We start from the raw sequence: 15,189 nt of genomic DNA, 5'->3' as shown, positions 1-15,189 counted from the left end.
CCAGCAACCACACATGGAAAGAACAGACATTTTTAGGAAGGATTGAGTCAGAGGTTATGGTCACCCACTTGGGTGACGGATGTCTATCTATTTTACCTGCTGATACCAGTTAATCTCAAGTTGCTTACTAAAGCCAGCAGAGAGGCTGTGTAGGATGGGTCATTCCATCTTTGTCTTGAGACCTGACCTTTGACAGATGTGTTCTCATCTTCTACACTGACTCCTTTGAGGGCCCAGCCTTGTCTGACTGCCTGTAATAGTTCTACCTAACTTTGTTGTCCATCATACTGCTTTCTTATATGAATAAGCACATCATTTTGTAAATTGTGCATTCCTTTATAGAGACTGAACAGAGAGAAATTTTTTTTTTTTGAGACACGGCTTTGTTATGTAGTTTCTGTACTCGCTGTGATCCTCATGCCTCAGCCTCCTCAGTGCTAGCATTATAGGCATGTACCATTAGGCCCAGCCAGGAAGAATAAATTTTATAAAATGATTGATTTTAAAATGAATTAAGATGAAAGGTGGAAGTATTTAAAAGATACAGTCTTGGAGCCATGTTAATCTGGAATTGAATTGACGTACTATATATAGGACTGTACTTACTATTTATAGTAGGTGAGCTTATACAATAAGCTTTTCCTTAAATGTTTTATTTATAATTCCATTTAACAACTGGAAGCATTTTTGTTTCCTTGCATTGTTTGTTAATAAAGAAAACATACCTTTAAAATATTAGGTTTAATCTGTGTTATCTTAAAGAAGTCATTCATTAAATTTTTTGAATAAATGATTTTATTTTACCATTTCATCTCATTATGTTGAAGTTTCAAAAAATACTCTGTAATAATCTTCATAATTTCTAGTTAGTTGTACTTTAGAATATTATTTAAATGTGTATTGTTATTCCATTTGTTCTGAGAAGAGGTTGGGCTACTAAGAAATTTCAGCAGTTAATCTGAGGTTTGTTAAAATGTATTTTTATACAATGGAATACTATTCAGCTATAAAAAGGATGGTCTTGAGGCCTTTATAGGTAAATGGAGGCTTGAGACTATCCTCATAAGTGAAATAAAAAGACTCATATGAGTAATTATCACATTGTCTCTCTAGTATAAAAAATAAGAATTGGCAATAATGGGATCCAAAAGTATAATTGATATTGTAAAAGTGAAAGGGAAGGAAAGTGCTCTAAAAGATACAATAATATGTATGTGTAAGATAGATGTGTATTACTAAATTTCTATTAGATTATTGAACAGAAAAGATTGCACTGTCAATGTTTGAGTGCCTAGCCACTTTTTATGTTTTGATTTTTGTAACTTTAACACAACTGTAGTGAAGATGACAATATGTAATGTGTCAGTTAGCGATTTTATGTTAATTTTTTTTGATTTCTGTATTCTACTTTTTTCTATTTTTTAAAATTTTCTTTCTTTAAATAAAATTTTAAAAATTTAAAAAAAATCTGTGGTTTGTTATATACTCAATTATTTAGTATATTACTGTTTTTGAATTGCATGAAAAATACAATTTTACATTAACTTTTGAGTTGAATATGATCTTGTCTTTAGAATAACTACTGTTGGAATTTTTTCATTAAAAGAACATTAATATTTGCTTTAAACCATCTATAATGTAGGTATTTAATGACTTTTCCAGTTTTAATTATTGACATTTTCAATTATACTAACAAGATGGGAGCAGTTTAAACTCTCTCTTATTTTTTTAATTTATTGAAATATAGTTTACAGCAATAAAATGTATCCATACTGTTTATTTAAATGATTTCCCCACAGCTGTAGCTTCATGAACTCTTATTTTCCCTTTATAATAATTGATTTTCTTGCTTGCTCCCAAGCACTGATCTTATGCTTGCTGCCAAGCACTAATCTTACCTCCCCCTGTTTTCTTCCTTTTGTTTATTTTATGGAAAAATCCATAATTCTCCATGGTAGATTTGTAGTTACAGCTTCTGTAAATATTTCATAGGAGTCATACATAAAGTTATGTGGGCCTGGTGCTTTCTTTGTGTTTTAGACCCACACATTCAACTTCTAAAATAATCTTAAGGCTCTTCAGGTTATTTCTTCTAGATTGAGCTTTGGTAGTTTATTTGGCCTATGAAATTTGTCCATTCAAGTAGAATTTCATACTTACTAACATAAAGTTATAAGTAATATTCTCTTACCAGGCTTTTGTAGCATCTGTAATGATGCTCTTTTATTCCTAATATCAACAACTTACATTGTCTTTTTATCTCTTGATTAGTCCAATTGTAAGATTATAAATTTAATTATTCCTTTCAAAAACTCTTATTTTTTGTTTGACTGATTTTTCTGTTATCAGCTTTATATTTTATTCATAGAGTTAACATTATAAATCTTCAACCTGTTTCACCAGACTTTCAAATATTAACATACTTATGTGGGGTTTTTTTGAGACAGGGTCTTGCACTGTAGGTCAGAGTGACCTTGAACTCATGGTGTAGCCCAGACTGGTTGTGAACTCAGCGCGATCCTCCTGCTTCAGCCTCCTAACTGCTGGGATTATAGGGGTATGCCACTATCCCATGCCATTATCATATTTCATGAAGTAGATCTTTAGATGCTGTTTTTTATCTGTCTTTTATCTTTGTATTATTGATGCTTTTTGTTTTACCTCTGTGTTATAAATCCCGTAATATTAACATAATATTTTAGTATACTTGTTAATATATTACTATAATAGTGTTAGTGTTAGAGTTCATTTGCCTTAAAAGAAATTAACAGTAAGAAAAAATTTTATTTAAGTTCATCATTTATGTTTGTTTGTTTGTTTTTATTTTTTTAGGCAAGGTCTCAGTTTTGTAGTTCAGGCTGGCTTTGAACTCACTATGCAGTCCAGGCTGGCCTCCAATTTATTGTGATCCTTCTGTCTCACCTCCCCAAATGCAGGGATTACAGTGTGCTCCACCATGCATGGCCACTTTTTTTTCTTTTTGTACCAGAGATCGAACTCAGGACCACGTGCTTCTAAGTCAGGTGCTTATGCCGCTGAGCTAAATTCCCAGCCCTGCCACGTTTGTTTTTATCCACATTTCTTTTCCTGCCTGAAAAATAACCTTTACCTAGGTCTTGCATTATATCTGTTGACAAGTCCTATACATTTTTGTTTTTTAAAAATGTACTTATTTTGGCTTTATCTTTTAAAAGGTTTTTATGTTGGAGTAACATTTCAATTGTAAAAAAATTTACAAATAGTACAGAAAGTTCTGTACTACCATGTTTTCCTAATGTTAACATTTTACATAGCTACCGCACCCTTTTCTTAAGAGTCTTTCTTCTTATTAGATTGAAGTTACAGCTTTTCTTACTTTTTCCAACTGAGAGCCAAAAATCAAATTTCCCCGTAAGATCAATGTTGAACCTCATCTTTACGTTTGATTTGTTTCTTGTCCAACTGGGGCTGAGACCAGAAGTGGAATAAATCAATTATCTAGTAAAATTAGCATACAAAGAAAAAATACTTGGTTGCTTTGTGGTTTCAGAGGTTTCCAGTCCGTGGTTGATTGGTCCTTTTGTTTTGGGTTGTATGGAGCATATGACAGAAAGCAAAGCTGCTCATCTTGTGCAGAAGAGAAGACAAAGGCCAGGAGTTTTAATGTCCTTCAGGAACGCTTCAGCAGTGATCACTACTTAATGGTTCTGCCACCCCTCAATGTTGTCACAGGCCATGAGACATAAACTATGCCAACAGACAAGCCACAGAATAGGGTAATGAAAGATCCATATCTTACAAAATAGTTATATCTAGAATACATTAAGAACACTTACATCTGAACAATAAGAAAACAGTCTAATTAAAAAATGAACAAAAGAACTTATTAGGTAACCCTAACAAAGAAGATACATGATGACAAGCAGATAAAAAGATGCTGTCACTTATTATTAGGAAAATGCACATTGTAACCATACTTTGTTAACACTACAAGACTATTATAATTGGTTTTTAAAAAGCTTACTATGCCAGGTGGGCATGGTAGCAAACGGCTATAATCTCAGCACTGAGGAGGCTGAGGCAAGAAGATTGCTGTGAATTTGAGGCCAGCCAGGGTTACGTAGTGTGTACAAACCCAGCCTAAACTACATAGCAAGACATTGTTTCAGAAAACAAAACAAAACAATACAAAACAAAACCCAAAAAGCTTACTATACCAAGTTCTATTGTGAAATAACAGGAACTCTCATTCACTTCTGTAGACAATTCATAATTGTGCAGCCACTTTGGATTTCCATGTGATTCACAATTCTCATAGATACTTACCTAAGTTAACTGAAAACTTACAAAAACTTATTTTAACTTTTAAGTGTATTTCCGCTAGATGACACAGTGTAATTCTGACATCTTTTTATTTTAGCAGTTTGAAAAGATAGTCCATTCTGATGTTTTCTGTTGAGAAGTCCTCTTGAATTATGTTCTGTATTGTTTGCCCTCATTCTCATCCTTGTGACTATTTTTCCTTCTGTAAATTATGATTTTGTATTTATTTGCAAACAGACTGAAAATTATGCACATACCCACGATTAAAGTTATTTCAGTATGTCTGACTTTAAGTTTAGTGACAAATTCTGTTGTGAAACTTCCATTTTCCTTAAGGAAGTGCCTGTAGATTTCCAGGTGGTCCTGAGGCTGGCACTGTAAGTAGTCTTTTGAGTTAGCTAGTGATTATGATAGATGGCTTTCCTTCGCCTTTTTGTTACATAGTGATAGTCTAAGGTTAAGTGGCTGTGAGAAAACTGCAACACACTGTAGAATCTAAGGTTAAGTCATGTTAACAGTGCTTGCCCCCTCTAGAGTTTTTCTCACTGGCTTTACTTTGTATAATTTGTATTCACTGTCATTAACTTTCCCTATAGTGTTTAGTTTCTGCCAGAGAGTTTCTTAAAATTTCAGATGTGGTAGAATATTTTTTTTCCTAAAAATTGTATTTTTTGTTATGTAGTTTTTATTTTTTTAACACACTTTTAAAAATTTTTAATTAAACATTTTTATTGGTACATATTTCACCATATATAATGATTTTTTTCAATCCTTCTTCTACTCCTCACTTACAAAAGCTTTGTTTCTCCCTTGTATTCACTTTTCTTAATCCCATTTCCCTCCCTTCCCTTTCCTCTCTTTCCTCCCTTGTTCCCCTTTGCATTTGAACATACCCTTCCTACTTCCCAATATCCGCTCCTTATTTGGTATTTTACCCCTTATTCACTGAGTTTTTTTTTTTTTTTTTTTTTTTTGTCTTTTTTCTTTTTATCGATACCAGGGATCGAACTCACGACTGCCTGCTTACAAGGCAGGCGCTTATGCCGCTGAGCTAAATCCCCAGCCCAATTCACTGAGTTTTTAACATGACAGAAACAATGTGGTATTAGATTTGTGTCTGATTTATTTCACTTAAAATTATGGTCAAGGCCATGTCCATTTATCTAAAACTGATTCATATTTATTCTTTATGGTAGTACGCCATAGCATGTAAATATTCCTTTATCTGTTGATGGGCGTATATCATGTTTCCAAGACTTAGCTATTATAAATGCATATATTACTATATTATGATGCTTTTAATTCTTTTAAGAAGATACCTAGAAGGGGAACAGTCAGGTCAAATGGAACCTTTAGTTTTAGTGTTTTGAAGAATTATCATACTGTTTTTCCATAGTGGTTGTACCAGTTTACATTCCCACCAGCAATATCAAACTCATGACCTCATGCTTGCCAGGCAAGGGTTTATGCCACTGAGCTAAATCCCCAGCTCCCATCAGCAATAAAGAAGGGTTCCTTTTTCCCCTTATGAGGGGAACAAATGCCTTTCCAGCATTTGTTATCAGTTGGTTTCTTTATAATAGCCTTTCTTTCTGGAGTGAGATGAAACCTCAGTGTTGTTTTAATTTATATCTATTGAATGGTCACTGATGTAGACTATTTTCTCATATATTCCTTTGCTGTTTATACTTCTTCATTTGAGAAATGCCTGTTCATTTCAGATGATCATTTTTGGATTGTATGTTTAAGTTTTAAGGGAAGTCTGATTTTTTTGGGTTGTTTCCAAGAATTTTTAAAAGTTTTTATTAACTTCATTGTCATATTTTAGGTACACATTATGATCACATTCATTATAGGGAATTTATACCTGTATGTGGTATGAATTGGATTCTTTTCCTCTTCTCTTACCCTCACTTCAGTCTCTCTTTTTATTTACAGAAGCTTAATTTTCACTTTTTTCTTCTTTTCTCATCATTTTTTTTCCCTTTTCCATCCTCCTTTAAGTTGGAGCGTCTTATATGTTGTAGATGTTAATCTTTTATCTGAGGAGTAGCTGGTAAAAGCTTTTTCCAATTCTGTGGGTTGTCTCTTCACTCTGTTGCTATAAAGGAAAGTTAAATTTGATGCGATCTCAGTTGTTGATTTCTTTTGTGATATTTCCTTTGTGATTGGGGTTTTATTAATAAAGTTTTTGCCTACACCCATGTCTTCAAGAGTTTTACCTATTCTGTTTTATAGAAGATTAAGTGTTTCTGTTTTTATATTTAGATCTTTGATCCATTTCAAAAATAGTTTAGGGGATGATGAGAGTTACCTTTCTAGGTTTAATCTTCTAGTATGTGGAAAGCCAGCATGTGGAAAGATGCTATCTTTTTTCCAATGTAAGTGTTTGGTCTCTTTGTCAAAGATAAGGTAGCTGACTGTGTTTGGAGTTGTTTATGCATCTTCTGTTCTGTTCCATTGATCCTTGTTTCTGTTTTGTTTACTTTTTACCAGTGTCATTTTGTTTTTATCATGGTAGTTTTGTAGTGTAACTTCAAATTGGGTATTGTGATGCCGCCTGCCTTGCTTTTGTTGCCCAGAATTGTTCTTGCTTTTCTGGGTCTATTGTGGTTCCATACGAATTTTAGGATTTTTTTCTCTAATTCTGTGAGATTTGTTATTGGTCTTTTGATCAGGATTACATTAAATTTGTATAACAATTTTGTAGAGTGTGGTCATTTTTACTATATTGGTTCTGCCCATCCCAGAAGAGGGATGTCTTTCCGTTTCTGAACCCTCTTTGAACTCCTTTTTCAGAGTACTATAGTTTTCAAGGTAAAGATCTTTTACTTCCTTTGTTAGATTGATTACTAAGTGTATCCCTTTTTGGAGCCACTGTGAAAAGTATTGTTTCTCTCATTTCTCTCAGTGAATTGGTTGTGTACAGAATGCTATTGATTTTTGAGTGTTGACTCTGTATTTAGCCTGCTACTGAATTTGGTTATCAAATCTAGAAGTCTTTTTGGGGTCGTCTGTGTAGGTATTGTCAACTACAAATAATGATAATTTAACTTCTTTCTTATCCTTATTCGTTTTATATCTTTCTCTTGTCTCATTGCTCTGGCTAATGTTTCCAGTACTACATTGAATAGTGGGCATCTTTTTGTTTTTTCTTATTTTAGAATGAAAGCTTTCAGTTGTAAACCATTTAGTATGAATTTGACTGTTGCTTTGTCCTAGATGGTTTTTATCAGATTGAGATAAAGACATTTTATTCCAGTTTTCTGTAAGTTATATTTTAATCATGAATGGGTGTTGGACTTTGTCAAGTTCTTTTTCTGCATCTTATCGGGATGATCATATGATTTTTGTTCTTGGCTCTGTTAATGTTCTGTATTACATTTACTGATTTATCTATGTTGAACCATTCCTGCATCCATGGTTGAATTGTACTTGGACCTTGTATAAACTTCTTGATGATTTGCTGCATTCTGTTTGTTAGTATCTTTTGAGGATTTTTGCATCAGTGTTTATAAAGGATATTGACCCATAGTTCTCGTTTGGTTAGTTCCTTCTCTGATTTTGGTATCAAGTTAATGCTTGCTTTCAAGAATAAATTGGAGAATATTGCTTCCTTTGAATTTGATTAAAGAATCTGAAGAGTAGCAGCATTAGATGTCTTCTGAATTTCTTACAGAATTTAGCTGTGAATTTGTCAGGACCTGGGCTGCTTCTTCATTGGTAGGAGCTCCCCCCACTTCAATTTCATTGACTAATACTAGGTTATTTAGAATTTTTATCTTTTTGATTCAGCTTTGACAATTCATACATATTTAGGCATCTGTTTTTCTGAGTTTTCCATCTTTATTAGAGTACAAGTACAGGTTCTCAAAGTATGTACTGATGACCTTCTGGATTTCTTCAGGATCCATGATGATGTCACCCTTTTCATTCCTAAATTGCATATACCTAAGTCTTTTCTTTCCTATTTTTGATATGGTTGGATAAGGGTTTGTCGTTAATTTACTCTTTCAAAGATACAACTTTGATTTATTCTTGTGTTATTTTCTTAGTCTCAATTGCATTAATTTCTTTAGGATCTTTATAATAATTTCCTTCCTTGTGCAAGCTTTGTGTTTTAAGTTGCTCTTCTTTTGCTAGAACCTTGAGTTTCTGCCTTAGGTTATTTATTTGAACTTACTGTGTTTATCCGATGAGGACATTCATCAGTATACATTTTCTATGTAGGTCTGCTTTCACTACATTCCTTAGGTTCCTCAATTTCTATTTGAGTGTGTTTTTTGGAATCCAGTTGTTTCTGTGTTGAGCATTCTTGGTTTTCATGTCTTTCCTACCTGTTTTGCGCATAGCTACTCTAGATTCACTCACCATTTCTTTCACTGTTATCATTCCTTCAGTGATTTGTGTAATTGTTTCTGTTATATTTTCTCAAGAGAGTTGGGTTTTTTTGTTTTGTTTTGTTTTTTACTTTAGCTAATGTTTCAGAAAATTCAGCTGAGTGCATTTTGATTTCTTTACTTTGTTGCCCATTGAATTTGCCTTGGGTGAGTTGGTGATTATGTATTGCCATCTTCCATATTTGTTCATTTTTTTAAAAAATTTGTTTGTGCATTGAGGCATTTAATTGTTTATGGTGTATACCTTTATTGCTAGTATTGAGACCTCTTCAGGAAATTACTACTTTTCAGAGATGTCTTCAAAATATAGCTGACTTTTGGTCTTTAGTCTGTCTCAAGATCTTCCTCACCTGCTTATCAGAGATGAAAGATTGAAACTTGTTTGGCTTAGCACCTAGTTTTTTGGTGCTAGACTCTAGTTTTGTTTATGAACCACAGATACTGTAGGTATTGGAATGCATGAAAACTAATTGATCAGAATAACTGTGTCATCTTGGTAAAGTTGTACAAGCACTGTTAACAATAGCATCAAGTACGGACTGTGATAACTCAATTTGCTGCCTTTATCCATAGGTACAATATTTATAATTATGTAAGACAAATCAGAAAATTATATATAGTAAATAGCTAAGTTAGTGGAGCAATTTTACCCTAAGGGGAGAAAATTTAAAAGGGAGAAGAGGAAAAACAAAACAGAAGAAAAGAAGAAAAAGAGATTAGAAGATAGGCTGAATGACAAAGACAGATTACTAAAGAGTCAGGAACTGGTGAAAAAGACATGTGAGAAATAAAGAAGGAACAAAAACAAGAGTAAAACAAACCATGGAAGCTTAAAGTTATGTTCACATTCACAGAACATCAACAATTGAAAAAAGAATCCTGATGAGCAAATATTAAAAGCAAAGAAAAAGGGTTTTTGTGATATCAAACTCGTGATTCTCTTCAGGGGTGTGTAGCTTGCAGTGTCCAATCAAAGTATGACTCTGCTCTTGCTGGTAGACAAGGCAGACGGAGGCAGATCCATGCTGGATAGTCTCCAGCAAGCCAGGTGTAGGATTAGTTTACAGTACTGGTTCTGGGAATTTGAAATCCACAGATTTGGTCCAGAGGGGCGAGACCTGAGTTGTTTAGCTTATAATACTGGTTGAGTGTCTTTGTCAGCCTGACCCCAGCTCCCTGACCATGCTTGTCTCCCATGATTGTCCCTCACCCAGTTATGGAAGGAGTTTAATACTGGGAGCCCTGAGATGAAGTCAACCCACAGGTGCTCCCAAGTCCCAGGTTTAGTTGGCCCTTCCTTGAGATGGTGCCTGATCAAGCACTCTCTACAGGGGACACTGCAGTTGATTGGACTGAAATCATTCACCATCTGTCAGAGCACACAGCATCCACTGCCCTGTTCCATTGGTGTGTATCTCTCTGAAGGCCCCATGGATCAACCACTTCTCCTGTGTCTCTGTACATTTGATTTTCCTCTCTCATGCCATGATCCAGGGCCTGGGGAGAAAGTGTAGATTGCCCCTTCTTTTTCTGCATTAAGGTCTAGCTCTTCAATTTCTCTGTAGGCTCCAGTTTTTCCTTTCTACGCCTCAGAGAGTCCACCTACCTCGTCCTTTTCTTCTTCAGTTTGCTATTTTCCAGTCTCTGGATTCTGAATCTTGGGGAGGTTGATTTATTTCTGCTTAATACTTCACTATCTTTCTGAAGTTCCACATACTCATTTTTCTTTAAATCTTACTATAAATATTTATGGTTGTTTCAATATTCTTATCTATGTGGTCTGGATCTGTTTCGGTTGGCTGATTTTCCTCTTGATGTTGGATCACGGTATTGTCTTTGTTGACACAATAGTAAAAAAAATTGTTAGCAAACTAATTCATAATTTAAGCCTATTTCTTTTGATAGACAATTACGGTTTTTTTCCCCCCTCCAGTCTGAAGCTGTTACAAAAAAACTGTATTGAATAACCTTTTGAGTACATTTTGTTCACACGTTAAAACACATCTTAAATGTATAAATTCCTGCTAGTGTAGTTTCTTATTATAAGGCATGTATGTTTAACTAATATGTAATGGTATATTGCTGTTTGACTGGAACACACATATTTTGTTAGTTAAGTAAGTGCTGAATAATTTTTAGTCAGTTTTTATGACAATTCTTCTATGAATGCAATTCTCTGAACAGGGTTCATGGTTTTAAAATAGCCACACTCTTATCTTTTGCCTTGAGTATTAAAGTGAAGTCATCTGAATGTGACTCTAAAACATTCTTCTCACACAGTAAGATGTCAAATGTGGGTACTGGTCATTTTCTTATTGTTAGTCTTAATGAATAGTCACAGTCTTCCAGTGTTATAAATAGAACTGTAGCTGTTTTGTTGTTTTAACACAACGATTGAACTATTTCTGTCTCCAAATATGAGAGTAGAAAATAGGGAAGGAGTATTTGAAGGATACAAATTCTCTTTTATATCAGGAAAGTCCTAAAGATCTACTATCAGCACAGTGTCTATAGTTACACTGTTTGGTTTGCTTTAAAATTTGTTAATAAAGTAAAACTTTATAAAGTGTTCTTACCACAAATACTAATAATAATGATAAGAGCAATCAGAAACTTTTAAAGATGATATGTAAGTTTATGACAGTGCTGGTGAACCTGTGAGAAGCATGCAATGATGGGTTTCCAGCATACTCTCTGTCGACATGTGACCCAACCTTGACCCCCTCAGCCAGACATAGGATAACAGGGCATATAGTGGCCATGTGCGTGCTTGGAAAGGAGTAGCTGTGCCAGGAGATGATGTCACAAGCCATGACTCATTAACTGCGACATGACCAAGCTTTTGCATGGCCTATGTCAGTAATTAGGTTTAATTGCAGTGTTGGTACCTTGTGACAAATAAATGGTTTCTCTGTTGTTCAGGTACTCAGGCTCTAAAAGGTTTGCCATCTCTGGTTTATGGCATAGGTTATGGTGATGAGTTCACAACTGTCGTCTGTCTTAAAATTCATTATTTTGTATATGTAAATTAAATATAATTTTTCTGTTTGTTAAATAAGTTATACCAGGTATTTACAGCTTAGCTACTCATGAATGCTACTATGTGGAAAGTCTTGGGTTCAGTCTCCAACACTGCCAAAAATAAAAATAATTTAAACAACAAGATCAATGTTGCATATTTAAAAGTCAGTGAAATTTATATAATGAATGGTACATCAGATGAAACATAGAAGGGAAGTTTACCTGATTTCAAGAAATTTAATAGCACCTATTGATGTCTGTACTACATATCTTAAATTTATCCATCTTTATTTTCTGAATTATCCTTTCTGTTTTTATTCCATTTTATCTCCACTATTGGGTTTTTCGTTGTACCTTTTTCTTTTTAAAAAATATTACTTTAGAGGAAAGCTGTCTCATGTAAGACAATTTCTTTATGGGCAATAGTCAGGGTAACTATTAGATACAGGAGGTTACAATCAAAATGTGGCTAATGTGTCTGAAAAAATAAATTTTAAATTCAATTCTTGTTTAAGTGATTGCATATAGCTAGTATCTATTGAAACAGTGAACTTATACAGCATACATTACATATCTTTTAAGTGTGAGTCTACCTTCAAATAATAGTTCCTGTGTAATAAGTTCATTGCTGTGCAGTTTTGTTTCCTATATCCTATTCTTGTGTGTGTGATCATATACTTTGCTTTTACGTGTTATAAATCCAATGATATATTGTTGACATTTTTTACTTCTGTTTACCCTTTAATGTTACTAAATGAAGAGAAAATGTTCATGCTTTTAAAAATTGTATCATCGCTGGTACAGTTTATTTCTTTGCATAGATCCATGTTCTGCTGGTGTCCTATTCCTGAAATAATATATTTAATTATTTTTTCAAAATAGTTTACCTGGTACACAATGTTTTTAGTCCTTTTTTTCTGGGGGGAACAAAACCCTTTATTTTTGGAAGATATTTTCACTGGAAGCAGAATTCTAAGTCAGTATTTTTCCCCCCTTTGTATTATAAAGATGCTATTCCATTTGTCTTCTGACCAGCATGATTTTTGACATAAAGTATGTTCTCATTCTTTCCTAGTTGCTGCGATATTTTCTCTGTCCCATTTTTTCAGCAATTTTGTGTACATTTTCAGTGCTCTGAATTTTTTCCATTTGTGGTTTGTTATCAGTTATTTACTTTGAAAAATTCTTAGCCAACAAAAAAATGTTTGCACTTCTTTATGATCCAGTTATGCATGTGTTAAATCATTTGATATTATCTACAACCTTTGAGTTCTCTGGCTTTTTTTCCCCATCTTTGAGTTTCATTTTGCATAATACTTATTGATTTCTCCTCAAGGTCACTGATGTATTTTTAGCTTTGTGTAATCTTCTAATAATGATATTGAAGATTCTCTGATATTTTGGGTTTATGTTTATTTAGCATTTTTTCTGTGCTGAATCCCTCATTTGCTTGTATATACATTGTATTTTCCATGAGATCCTTTATAACATTTTTTGGAGTAACCATGGGTAATTTCATTACTTTATTCCTGCATCTCAATTGCCTTATCTATAAGGGGGGGATAAAATATCACCCATTTCATAATTATGAAGCTTAAATGAATTAATGCAAGGATGATATATGCCCAGCACATGCTAAACTCTCAATAAATGTTAACTGTTAGCTGCTGTTACTTACATCCTGATGTCACTAAACAAGTATCAAAGTTATAACACAGAAAATAGGTTTTAGCCATGCACATACTTACTTGGCTCCCCACTCAAGTTCATCCAGGCCTATCTAGAGTGGTCTGTAAAGTGTTTGATCAGATATGCATGTCAGATAGCTTCCATCTATAAAACTGAATAGGAAAAGCAATTTGACTGTTTTTGGGGACAAGATAGTAAACTTTAGCAACTTGACAGACGTGGAAGCATTCTTACTGATACAGAAGATTCAGTTTTTGGGTGGAGGAAAAGCCAAACTCAGTCTGAGCTGTACTTCTAGCTCATGACCAGGTTATAGTTCTGCTGCAGATTCTACTTCTCAGTGACCTCTTCCTTTTTTCTAATGGTCATGTTGGGGCTTCCAGTCATGCTTAGGGGAAGTGGCCGAATGAAGGGGAGAGATTCTCAAAGCTACCTGTAAGTTTAAGAAAATTTTTTTTGTTCCTCATTTTTAAACCAACAGATCCTACTGAACAAATTGAGTTCCTGTCCACTTCTTGGTTTGATAAGCTTCTGTTTTGCCTAACTCCCAATCAGCAAGACTATCTTTAAAACCTTTCCATGCTACCTGTTTTATGCATGTCTTGTCCACATTGCCTTTTCTCCAACACCACTCAAGTCTCTGCCTGGTTCGTCATCCCAAGATCTTCATCCCAAAGATCTTTCATATTCTTTTTTCTTCCTTTTCAGAACCAGTTACTGAACACTGGCTGTTCTTCCATTTTCTTAGACTTCATTGTCTTCATTGAGACTTTAAAGCCAACTCCCATTTAAAAGTATTCCAAAATCTCAGCTTTTATCATGTTTGATCTTTTTTTCCTCCTTTCCCAAGGCTGCTCCATAGACCTGAAGAGTTTAGAGTGACCTAGGAGGATAGCTCTTTTTCCGGGGGTTATATTGTTTATCTTCATGCTGTGTTCTCTTTTGCTATTTTTGCACCAGCGCCACCTGTTCTCCTTTAATATATTGCTCATAATTATTCTAAATTTTATACCTTATTGTTCAGCATTGGATTGATTTATGGGTCTAGTTCTAATCTTTATTTTTGACAGTGGTTGATTTTTTTGTATGTCCTTTCATGTATCTAATTTTTTTATATTTCAGACATTGTAGGTAAAGGGCAACAAAGATGATGTGAAGAATCTTAATGCTTAGAAGCTTCTGTGGGATTCTTTGTTTGGGATTGGAGCTGTATTATATTAGTCTAATCAATAATTGAGTTGGGTTTGATTTCCTATTGTTAATGCAGTAGTTAACTTCACTGAATCAGAGATATAAAATTTCTGCAGTAGTGCTGCCACCTTGTTCTTAATGTGGAGCTTAGAGAATTTGAGCAGTTTTTTTTTTTTTGTACTGTTCAAGTTACATCCTTATCTTTTAGCAAGTTCTTACATGTCTGTATCACAGGGTGATCTCTTGCTTGTGTAACTTTTGATTAGTCTGTGGACAGTATGAACTTTATATTATTAATTTTAAATTCCTTGTTATTGTTCTGTAAAAAGTTATGCATTTTATTTTGATAGGCACTTTTTTGGGTCACTTTTGGATCAACCTAATCTTGTTAAATCTTTTTAACATTTGTTAGTTCTTCTGTTAGCAATGCCTTTCTTTAGTAGGTTAAGTCAGTAAACTTTGGCTTATGAAACAAATATGGCCCATAACCTAAAATTAGAAACTAAAAAGAACACGTGACAGAGCCTGTATGTGTCTCATATAGCTTAAGATATTAGCTGTTTGACTCTGTATAGGAAACGTTTTC

The 15,189-nt window shown here is 33.9% G+C and overlaps 1 protein-coding gene across 8 annotated transcripts in view; it reads left to right on the top strand.

Annotated features, from left to right (window-relative positions):
• Nucleotides 1-15,189, top strand: part of Fut8 (fucosyltransferase 8) — a 409,437-nt gene that overhangs the window by 219,024 nt on the left and 175,224 nt on the right. Inside the window, exon 4 of one of the 8 annotated variants that reach the window (XM_063240900.1) lies at nucleotides 2,448-2,557. The exons of the other annotated variants lie outside the window; for them this stretch is intronic. The gene's annotated coding sequence lies outside the window, so the exon portion shown is untranslated. The remainder of the gene's footprint in view (nucleotides 1-2,447; nucleotides 2,558-15,189) is intronic. 8 annotated transcript variants of the gene reach the window in all.

Source organism: Cavia porcellus, unplaced genomic scaffold (genome assembly GCF_034190915.1).
Source record: "Cavia porcellus strain 051 isolate PalLab524CR breed Dunkin Hartley unplaced genomic scaffold, mCavPor4.1 scaffold_31, whole genome shotgun sequence".
Lineage (NCBI taxonomy): Eukaryota > Metazoa > Chordata > Mammalia > Rodentia > Caviidae > Cavia > Cavia porcellus.
Note: the sequence above shows the minus strand (reverse complement) of the source record. Positions and strands in the feature narration are given on the sequence as shown.